Below are 12,585 nucleotides of genomic sequence, written 5' to 3' on the forward strand. Positions count from 1 at the left end.
GAAATGACCTAACATGAGCGAGACCTTTTTGGGCCCGTGGAAGCGAATGCTTAATGGGATACAGAGATGTTATTTATGCAGCCGATTTTTTTTCTTCAACAGACAGGCGTGTTACATAAAAGTGGGAAGGTGTTGTTTGTCCGCAGCGTTCTGCTAAAAATGACTCAGTGTATTTGATTTAAACAAAAGGTACAGTAATCTCACAGCTGCGCCCTTTAGCGCTCACTTAGATTTGCTAAGACAGATATTTCTGAATGCTGTGAGTAAACATCTTACCTGCGAAGTGACGACTGTCTGAAGAAAACTATCAAATTTACTTTAAAAGGCCGGCGCCTCAATTCTTAAGTGAAGTAAACGTGTATTGTGTTTTGAGGCTTCAATCAGTATTCCTCATTTTGGTTGCTCTCTGTTTGCAGTGGAAGGTAGCGAGAAAAAGTCCACAGAAAGTGCCTTTCCTCTTGATGGTGCTGTAAATCGAAAGAGAAAATGTAAAATCAAAGACGTGGGATCTCCTTTTCAAAAACACACACACACACACACTCACTTTAAATGTGTTGTTTTTTTTTGTTGTTTTTTTGTTTTCTTTGAGATGGCAATGCAGACTTCTTTTTCATGTATTTAGACATTAAGCCTACATTATGCCAAGTAAATGGTTTGTTGTTGAGCTCTTGCTTTCTAGTGCATTTAGTGTCTTGGACCAATGGTGTTGGTACAGTGGAATGTGTGTTTGGGTGGGTTGGCGGAGTCTGGCGTCGGGTGGTTGGGGGGGGGGGGGGGTCATAGCTGACACTAGTGTGGTGTGACACAGCCCAGCCCACGAATGGCAAACATAGCACAGCACTTTAGAGACTGCCACTCTCACAGTCTCTGTCCCTCCAGTCCCCTTCTTCCTCCTGCTCAGGAGGAGGAGGAGAGGATCCAGACCTCAGCATAAACGAGGAGACGACGAAGGGATGCGTGTTACCAAACGAGGCAGTCGGTCATTAAATGTGCCTCATGCTCTTGTGACTTTGTTATTGGCTCGGTAGAGTCTGCCTGCTCTCAGGTGGCGGGTTTCCTCTTCGGGACTGCCACTTTTGACACTTTGTTACAGCTAGGGCTGGGTGTCAGGAACATCACTCATCATTACCTCCTAGTTTTTTTGACATTGGAGTCTCGGAGCAGCCCAGAAGTTTTTACAATACTAGATTTTTGCACTGAGAGAAAGCAACATGCGTGAAGAGGCAGAAAAGTGTCATTTATTTTACATCTAGTTCAGGAATGAAATGAACAGAGCCAGTGTCAGTATTGAGACTTTTCTCAAGATGCCCAGCCCTAGTAGCAGCCCCATGGCGTTCTTTCATCTTAGAGCAATGCCCTGCCATGTGTCTTGTCCCCGTTGGAGGGAATGTGTGCCCAGCAGTATCCTCGTCTCAAGCCGGTAGGGTGTCGACTGAAAACCAAGTATGGTCTGTAATTCTGTGGGTACCTTTTCAGTCCAGTGGGTGAAATCTTTCTATTACAAGAAATCTCCAAAAAACAAAAACAAAAAAAAAAAAACACTGCACCTCACTTACCTTGGTATGCTGCATATGTTATACTACATGAAAGAAAACTGCAAATTGCTTTTATGACATATAATGCTTGAGTAATGCCTGATTGCGATATTCTTATACAGTAACTATTTTAGATTCAAAATAAGTATAACTGTAAAAAAATATTCTGTTTTGTCTTAACACTTATCCAATTTTGAAATATTGTTCTTGAGCCGACTTTTATTTTGTTGTCCTATTTAAATGTGTTGTTCTTTAAATATATATATATGAAATATATATATGCGGAATATTTTATGGTGTATTTATTGAGTGCGTTCGAGCGGCTGGAGTGTCCGCATCATTTTTGCAGCATGGCGGGGGTGGAGCCAGGAGGGAGAAACCTTTAGCCCCTCCCCTTCCATGTTGACGCCTTATTCTCCTAGACACGCAAGCACAACAATATGGAGGGGGGTGCAAGGTGGCGCAAAGGGTGGAGGCGGATTTGACTTGTTCCGGTGCCGCGTCGGGCTCCGGTCAACTTCCCCCTCCTTCCTTTTCTAAATATCTCTTAACCCTCCACTCTTCTTTCACCACCTGAGAAGGCCAAATGCCAGCCCCCACATGTTGCAGCTCATCTCTGACGAAGGGAACCATTTCTGAACCACACTGACTTGTGTCGAATAGCTGACTTTTCACCCCGAGCTGCTAAATTGGTACGTTAGCCATGTAAATTCCCTGAGCCAGTATAGAGCAAGTAGTAGGGTGTAAAGTAAATTTTTAAAAAAAATGGCAGGGGGAAGAAGGAAAGCTGTTGGAAAAGCAAAATTCTTTGGATTACAGTGAATTTTTATTTTATTTTTTTTTAGCCTAGGCGTCGCTTCTTTCCTCTTTATTTGTCTCCTGTCGGTTTTTCTTGTGCCAGAATAATTTACAGCAGGAACAGGTCTCATTTCGCAGGAAAACCCACGCCTCAGCCTTAAGTGCGTTCTTACGTAATATTCAGAAATCTGTGTGACTTTGCGATGTCTGTGTTGGGTGGCCTACCAAGAGAACTAGCCTGTGTACTTGATCTACCCTGATTTCTTCAACCGGCGTCCTCATGTGTTCTCACTTCCCGTGTAAACCACTAACATTGCTACACAACGGAGAGCACGCTGATGTACTCTGAACGAAAACTGCTCTGTTTCATTTGTACTGATGTCGGAACAGGAACCGGGTCTGGGTCAAACTGCCTTTGGAAGCCCTTTTTTGGTATTTGTTGTTAACAGATGAGCAGTGCCTACTGCCCGTGGGCCATTCGGATATCATCATAAATTCTGAATATGCTAATGTACCCATTAGATTTTTATGCACTTGCCTGTATGTCGTAACCTTATTGGTTGTCACTGATCCAAAGAAGGATCTAAAGAACAGTTTGACCCAGGCCTGGGGGTTCCCCAGTGTGCCGGATTAGAGACCTGTGCCTGTATGATGAACCAAGGATGAATTGTGTTGTGATTTTTTTTTTCTTTCTTTCCTTTTTGTTTTGATTATCTGTTGGTTGTCCCTCTGGAGGATCAGAGACATTGACCTTTGAGTGTTGTCATTCTTGTTCCAAAGTGAGAAAGCCCTCTGTCCTTTAAACCAAATCCGCTTTGGTTTATTAAATGTTTACTCCCATCTGATGTTGAACCTGTTTTCATTACATTTGCATTCCAAAATGACTTCAAACCAAAAAAAACAACAAAAAAAACCGCAGAAGAGATTAGGCTCCTGATGCCGTTTACCTTGTATACACTTAATGGTTTTGAAGACAGATATTTGAGAGTGGCCAAGGACATAAACCATTTTGTGTACTCTGATTGTTCAAAAACAGAAAAACCTTTTGTTCCAATGCATCATCACTCTTGTGTCAGTCTTATTTCAAAGTAAAGATCTTGAGCTCTGATACCTCTGAGTGAGGCACCAGCAAACTGATGTATACATGAAGCCTTCACCACCAGATCATCCATGTCTGTCTGTATTTTGCAAAGGCTGTGTTGTACCAACAGTTCTATTCCTTTCAGTTTTAATAGTCTTTCTTTTGTTTCCCTTTCTTATAGGTTGTTGGCCTTTTTAGTGTTGCTTTGCTTCAGTTTGAAGTGTATCTTTGACTAATACTTGCAATAAAAATGCTTTGCTTTACCTTGGGTGTCTCAGTGGGGTATAGTATTTTTTTTTATATGTAATAAATGGAATTGCAGAAAATGTTGTGGGCAATAAAAATCACATATTGCCACCACGTATTTAAGAGAACACTGGGTGGCTGCAGGAATGTGTAAGCCCCTCAGAGTTCACAATTATATCTGTTATACAGAAATAAGCTACAGTTTTAAGACAAATATAATCTCAGACGAGCGCCCCCCCCCCCCCCCCCCCCAACTGCAGCTAAATTGGTTTAGAATTAGTTCACGTTTTATTTCACTGATTGAACTCACTCAACAGCAGTCGTGAGGCTCTATGTCTGAACTAAAACACCACTAATAGATGCTAACATCTTAATTTAATTTTACATGTTAACAATGCATGCTAACTTCTCTCAGTTAGTGCTATGAAACCAGCCTGATTATTCTCTAATTTCTCTGAGGTGTGCCCCATCCCTCACTGTGCAAATACTTTTTTTTTTTTTCTTTCTTTCTCAGAATAGTCAAACTCAGGGTGCTCAGTATTCGTCCTCTCAGCATGTAATTTATAACATTATATTATTTACAGCATCTGAGTAAATAAGATGCTGGACTGACAAATTCAGAGATTCACAGATCTTCACTCCGTCATCTTCTTTTGGCTGCTCCCTTTAGGTGTTTCCACAGCAGATCATCTGTCTCCATCTCACCCCTTCACTAGTATTCTCTGTCACACCAACCCTCTGCATGTCCTCCGTCGCTACATCCATGAATCTCTCTCTTCCTCCGGCCTGGCAGCTCCATCTTCAACGTCTTTTGTCCAATATATCCACTATCCCTCCTCTGCACATGTCCAAACCATCTCAGCCTTGCCTCTAACTTTGTCTTCAAACCACTCAACCTGAGCTGTCTGGTATAATCATTCCTGATCCCGGCCCTTCTGGTCACTCCCAGTGAAAATCATCAGTGCCACTGTCTCCAAACCAACATACATTTTTTTATACAGCTTCTCCAAATTTGTTAAAGTTTAAATTGAGTTCACCCACATGGCAATAAAACTTCATTCATTCATTCATTCATTCATTCAAAAGCATCGTTCTTTCACTTGTCTCGTGCATCTCGTGTATTTTAGCAGGTTTGCCAGGGTTCTTACTTTACTGTGGTAACCGCAAATGAGAGCTCTGCGTAGGAATCAACAAATACACACTTAACCCATTGTTAAACAAAACACAGAACAACGATAAGTACAACTGTCACAACTTTACAAATACAGCAGCATTCCCACTGAGTGTATAGTGTCGCTGTAAAGATACTTTCACTGCACACTCGTACAATATGCGTGGAAGACAAAGATCAGTAATTGCTCGTCAACAGCAAAACTGATACACTTTGCTCTGAGACGCTGTTCTCACTAACAAGCTGAGAATTTCACGAGGTTAAAAGAAAGGATGGTCTGCCTGAAAAACACTGCAAACAGGAAGGATTGTTGACAAGCCCGTCACGCCTGCAGCCATGGTAACGCAGCTGTTATCACTTATTCTCCCTGATTTTCATCGATGGGTACAAACTATCAATGGTTATGGCCCGTCCTTCCCCTGACATGAATTATGTCTTTAAAGTTAGTATTAGTACATAATGTTTGAGCTCACATAATTCCCGACAGGGCAGACCTGCCTAGCAGAGGTATAATTAACCACAGTGACTGAAAACACCTGTGTGGGAATTAAAGCAGCAACCCCACACTCACTGAAATGCATTCCTTCATATTATTATTATCATTATTAAAGCAGGATCTGCACAATCTGCACACATCTCCTTTGCATTTAATGAGATTTTATAAATTAGCAGTAAACAGCATGAAACTAAACACACAGGATCTAGTCCAAACTGAGTCGGGTGGTTTATTGGCTGATTAAATGGGAAGCTCAGAGGTCATCACTTACACTCAGCCGAGACTTCATGCAAAAACTTCTTTTCCTGGAATTTTTTTAGTTTTTTCGTATTTGAGACATTTAAATTTTGTTTGCAAGCAACTGGGAAGACATTAAGCTACAGCAGCCTAATGGCAGCACAATAACAAACAGGAAAAAACGATCAGCTCGGAGCCGCAACATCATTAAAAACACGGCAAGATGAATTCTCAGCGAGAAATCAGACGCTCTGCAGGGTGGGACTAAACACTTATTATGTTCACATCCTAACTGTCAATCCCTGCGCGCTCAGCAACATCAAAATGACAAAATGATGGTGTTAATTTCCTTATATCATTTAAATAAGGCAGAGCCGCTGTTTAGTCAAACAGACGTCCCTCTGTGGGCCTAAATGCAGCTGTCACACTTTTTCTCATTCATCTCTCGTGATGTTACAGCAGGACTGTGACAAAACCAACTGTTAAAGGCTTAATCGACACTAAATGCCAACCAGAAAATAAGCCAGCTGTAATTTTTAGGCATTCAGTGAACCTTGTGTTCCATGTCAGGCAACTGACAAGTAGATTTAGGGTTAAAGTTCAGCTGAACATTAAAAAAAAAAAAAATAGTCACGACGGTTTGGATAAAAACATTGGATAAAAGACAAATGCCAGGAAATGCTTCAGGGAACAACATCGTATCATTCGAGTCATGTTTCTGGCTACCTTGGCTTTCTTAATTTGTTTGTTACCCTTAATTTGTTTATGTAACAGAGGATCATGCACATTGTGTCATCTAAAATATGTCATTTGTATGCCAGGTAAAATAAATAAATCACTGCAATCCACACAGACTGTTTCAGAGACGTGAACTTCTGCAAATCCAGCAAAAAAAAAAAACCGAGGCTCAGAGTGGCACACTTGACATCCACGAGGTAATGGAAACATCTCAGAGGATGTTGAATAAGTTAAAGCCCAGGATAAACTGATTTGTGGAGGTTTGTGGGGGGGGATGCAATTTCTCCTCTGACTGACTTAGTGTAGCACTGAATTCCACCCCAGCACTATTTTTCCACCAGCCACTTGCTGACTTTGTAATTTCTCATAAATGATGGACAGGTAGTGGGAGTTTATGGCTATCCCTGTAAACAACAAAACCTCGTAGTGATGCATGAATATTGTATGCGGTTTAGACACCTTGTGCATGTAGTGCAGTCATTTTTTTTCCTCCTATAATCCTGAAACTGCAGGTTTAGCAATCTAAATTTCACCGAACAGCAGTTGTGCTATTGATCAAGTAAAATACTGATTAATTTTGTGCCATCAACAGCTTCTGGCGCTTACTCTTACAGCGATTTTGATAGAGTTTTACGCACTTCACCCAAAAAAAAAGGATAACTGAAGAATTGTAACAAAAAAACATGATTTGGGTCACCAAAAAAATACTGTTTTAGACTCTTCAGGGTTATAATTTTTGAAGTTTTGACTGTACAGACTCAGCTACAGTTGCACCAGTAATTCAACACTTTATTAGAACTACCAAGTCAGCTCCATAACTGATTCTAATTAAAAGAAATACCAGCTGAAACCAGGTGTCACATTTGATACAGCTCTTGATATAAATTAGTTTAGAAGGAAATTAAATGTAGAAACAGTCTGCCCGAACCACCAAGTGAATGGGATTCACACCCTTCATTTATAGCATATTGCTTTGATCTTTCTTACCATTAACAATTGTTTTGAATAAAAACTTTGGAATAAATCATTTTTCTGCCCTTTGCTGGCATTTCAATCATCTGATATTCTTGTTTTTCTTGTTCGCGTCTTGCTGTCTTCTCAGCAGGTTTCCTTAATCACCCATCAGTGATTAGGTGCTGTTTGTAACACCTTGACCCAGCAGCTAGAAAACAGAAAAGAAAAACAGGCTTTTTTTTTTTTAGAAGTGTACGGTTGCCTGTTTTCTTTCTTTCTTTCTTTCTTTTTAAAGCAACACTGCTGATGTGCTCGCTTGGTTAAAAAAATAAAAAATAATAATAAAAATTGTGTAGGTTATCTTGTGACAAAAAAGAGCACAGAAAAATGAGGCACAGTATGTAAAACAACTCCAGTGTGATGTTTGTCTAAAATGAGAGATGAATTGTGGCCTCACTAAACCTGAGCTTAATTGCATAAGGAAATATTATCCAGTCTCAAATGCAGATGGCATTTTACTAAATATGCATTCTGTCTGTCTCCTCGGTGTTGCATTCATCACTGGTCTGAATAAAATATATCCTGCAGTTCCACCTCTCACCAGGAGTGGGAACAGTTCACCAAGGAAAAGTCTGGTCAGCTGAGACATGGATGGAGAGCTGTGCTCACTGTTAGGTCTCATGCAGAGTGTATAAAAGGATGCAAAGGTGCTTCCTGTATTTGTTTGAGGTTGGAAGCTTGAAGGAAGCCAGAGTGACAGCTGAACTAGAAACAGAAAGGACTCAGGACACAAGGATGTGTGGACATGTGGACAGAGACCCAGATTTTGTGTGATTTGTAAAGTCCTTCTATATATATATATATATATATATATATATATATATATATATATATATATATATATATATATATATATATATATATATATATCACATCATGTTGATATCTATTTTTCAGCCCTGTAACTTGTGTTCATTTTACCTCTAACCTCCCCCACTGTTTCTGTTAGGAGGGTGTATGATGTGCAGGGAAAACCACTTGACTCCCAGGCCACACACCACTATCTCCTGTCTCACCGATGACAAACGACCTGGTAGTGCAGGGAATTATCAGAAGTCAACCTGGAAAAAGAATCAACAAACTGCAGAAGGCTATCCTCACATGAGAGTTGGCATCTGCACTGTCAGCAGCAAATATTGATTTAATAATACTGCTTTACTATCTTTGAGTATGTAAATTGACTGTCTGCCCAGAAACATTTTTAATAGATTTTGAAGAGGGAATAAGTAATCCATAGCAATTTTTATGCACTTTGATTCGGTGGACATCTCTTTTTAAATTGGAGCTAAAATGATAATTGGGAAAATGCATTTATTCACTTTCCTGCTCTGAGCTGGAAGACAGATCGATGCCACTCTTCAGTTTGTTTATAACCAGCAGCTGGTGCTTTTCAGTTCAAATGAGGCAATTTTTTCGTACTTAACTGGGTGAGTTATTTTTTCATCTGCTTTTTTGTAAAGTTGGATTGTTTCTGCCAACAAAGCGTGATGCTGTCTCAGTGAATCTGCCTGTCACCTCCTCTGATTATGGCTGAGACTGATATGCAGTGACTGTCAACATAAGAATAACCTGTTGAAAACTTTAAACGAGTTTTATCTAATACACTGACCTTTAATTAAGTTATGCTTGAATTTCACTTTATTTTGAAGGGCAGGTTGACAGACACATGCAAAGCCTAATGAAATCTGCCTGCCCACCTATCAGGACCTATAAAGCTTGCTAAAGAACTCTTATCTTTCATTATCACTTTATAAAAAAAATGTTAAGAATGTGAAAGGTTTACAATGAGTTCTGCAGAGTTCCCCTTGTTCTCTGGATTCATATTTACTTTGCAGATATGACAATGGTATCAGTCTTCTTATCTAATACTCACTGAGACATCAAATAAGCCTCTTTCCCCAAAATGTCAAACTGATGCTTAAAAGGTTAAGAAGCTCATGGGATGCCTAGATTATAAATCTAGGCACTTGTCCTTTCACTGACTGGTCCCATCTATAAACATGAGTGTGCACAACTCTGTCAAAAAGTAAGAGTAACATGGCTGGAAGGACAGATGTTTATTAATTGGGGTCAGCAGAAGGAGGACTCATCGCTCATGTTTCTTGTGCACGTGTCATGAATCTGTGCACTCAGCCACATGCCTATAAAGCTGTCCGGGATCAGACGGTCTTTTCTATTTAATAGATTCTGTGAATAATGTCCATTTAAAATGTTCTTCTCAGCCATAATTTGATTGCTTGTACTCTGATTAATCTAATTATTTATAGATTATCAAGCTGGAGATGCTGACATGAAAAACTTTAGTGGTATTCTTAACAGCAGTCTGCCAGTTGCCTGTGTAGGTTTGCAGTCATCGAGAGCATCGCAGTGTTGAAAAGAAGGAAAGAGTGGAGTCCTTTATGGTTTCACCTCTCATTAAAAAACAACAGCTGTATGTCTGCGCACAAAGGAGAAAGTACACGCTTGATGGTTTTACTTTGTTCTTCATATATCCCATTTCATTCTCTCCTCTTGGAACTCCTCCCTTCCCACTAATTAGCAGGTATCTGCGTCTGTGTGATGCAGTAATACAGCCTACGGATACACCTTTGACAACTTTGCACTCGACCTTCACGTATACAAAAATTCCAGCTCCAACAAAACCCAACATGGTGCCACCCAAAGCGCTAAAACTGAGTTACATCACAATTTCCATTAAAGGAGGAGGCTGATGATATTTTGTCAGTCTATTTCTGTAGCGCACTAGTAGATGTGCCTATTTTGGGCTTGTTTCCTCTTACTGAAAAGTTTCATCATCAGTAAGAGCAAATCTGAAAATGGATTACTAATTTATATTTCCAGTGATTTTCTAATTGGCGACAAAGGCAGCACAGCTCTGAGTAAGCATAAATTTAACATAAAAAAGAACCCACTGTATTTTTGACCCATTTTCAGCCACGTTGCGTGGCATTGTATGAAAAATGCAGCTGCAGATTTCATCACTGAAGAAATGGGTCCAGATATGATGCTAGTTGTTTGGAGTACATAATGATTATGGGTACATAAACAGTAAACTGATAAGTTTGGTGTTTAATTGTTAGACAACATTAAACTGTGTAACACCTACAGATTTATCTTCTTGGGTAACTTTTCTTTTTTATTTTCCATTACAACTTTTAGATCTGTGCAACTCCAAAAACACCTTGTAGCACATTTACTTTTTCTACATCCAGCTCCGGCTGTGAAACTTTCAGGCTCTCTTCTTGATGATCAGTGTGCCTCTCCTGCACCTCCATCTTCTCTGCAGTCTAGTGGGAGGCACATGAATGCAAGGTAGCACAGGGTAGGCTAACAGCACAATGGGAGTAGTGCTAATGGGCGAGTGACAGACAGGATTTTAGCACAAATCTGACTGAAGGAGCCATTTGAGAAACGTTCCGCCTTCCTTTTTTTCCTGCACTTATAGAGTCAGTGCTCCTCAGATGGATTCTCTGCACGCTGTTTATGTAGACTTCATATATTGCTTTACATTTGCATTTTGCAGACTCTTGTGAAGCCTACATTTCTATTTCATATAGCATGGCACATTAAGAAAGCAGGTGCACACAGTCTGACTTCAGCAGTGTGATTTGTATTCCACACTTGTAACTTCAGTTTTCTTTCCATTTTCATAATATTTCATCATTATCTTTTTCACCTCTAGATATGGCTTAAGGGAGCTGGAAGCTATAATAGCTAATATCCTTGTATAAATTTAGGATTTAGCAATATTGAGGACTTTTGTAGAAAACAGAGTGACTTTTCTTTGATATCTTGAAATATGCGGGGCATAGAAAGCAGAAACTCTTTGGCTAAAAGTCCCAGAGGCACACCTAACTTTCATGTTGATGTTCTATTGCCTTTTCCTCCCACACCCAATAAAACCTGTCCTCCTTTTCACCTCTGGCTCTCTGGTTCCTTTTCCTCCATGTGGATCACTGTACAGCACAGCAATAACATTGCTGGAGGTTAGAATATTTTAGCGTGATGGGTGTACCGTGAAAGCGATTATGTGTCCACAGTGTTATTTTGCACACACAATCAGCTTCCTGGATGAACACCAAGAACACTTGATTCAGCCAGAGGAAGAATAACAAAAACAAAACTGAAACTAACAGGAATCCCAGAGGATAAATTTACCCTCCTAATCACACAAGTTGAGATCATAGTGGGCTGGGACCGTCATCACACTGAAAACATGGACTCAACATGGATTCAGCACTAAAAACAAACAATCCAGAGGATTTCAAGTTGGCTCTTATTACAGAATATCATATATACTCTTCATAAAAAGTCTTTTTTCCCCATCTGTCGAGGACATCATTTGAGGGAATTTCTTTCTTTTGGTATAATTAACAATGTGATGAACCCCCCCCCCCCCCCCCCCCCCCCCCCTCTTTTCTTTCTGCTTATCCACCCAACCAGTCACAGCAGATGACCCCCCCCTCCCTCAGCCTGGTTCTGCTGGAGGTTTCTGCCTGTTAAAAGGGAGTTTTTCCTTCCCTCTGTCACCAATTGCTTGCTCGCAGAGGGTTGTCTGATTGCTGGGCTTTTCCTTATAATATTGTAGGTTCTTCATCTTGCATTATAAAGTGGCTTGAGGTGACTGTTGGTGTGAACTAATACCATATAAATAAAAAAGAAATGAATTTTAGAATTTTGTGAATCTCACTTTTTGGTTACTTTAATAATAAATTCCTAATAAATACCTGTTTGGTTTACTAAAGACCATCCATCCATCCATCCACCCTCTTGACAATGTATCCAATGTAGGGTTGCACGGGGATCACTGATTAACCTCACATGCATGTGTTTGAACTGTGGGTGGAAATTAAAGTACCTGGAGAAAAAACCTCTACCTTTATCACACCTTCCGACCCACGAACGTATAATCAGGGTGCCAGATTATGTACCACTGATTAGAACATCCTTAAGTGCTGACAGGTGGGACCTGTTTAATTTAAACCTGACATCTTGGTATGGTGTTATCTTTGTTGTTAAAATATGTACAGTGTCAGTATGCTAAGATATGGAAAGTTCTCTTAGACTCTAAGAAAAAAAAATAGCTATGAGTCTGACAGCAGATTTTTTTAAAGATCTCTATATATTAAAAATTAATCTGGGAAAATCATCTACAACTGGTATCGATTTCCACTGCCAATCTGATCCATAGTTTGATGCAAAAAAGAAACAAGTCTCCAAACTTTTCATCACAGGCTCTGCAGGTAACTCTTTAAACTGCTGCCATCAA

Source organism: Archocentrus centrarchus, chromosome 16 (assembly GCF_007364275.1).
Source record: "Archocentrus centrarchus isolate MPI-CPG fArcCen1 chromosome 16, fArcCen1, whole genome shotgun sequence".
In the NCBI taxonomy this organism is placed as follows: Eukaryota; Metazoa; Chordata; class Actinopteri; order Cichliformes; family Cichlidae; genus Archocentrus; species Archocentrus centrarchus.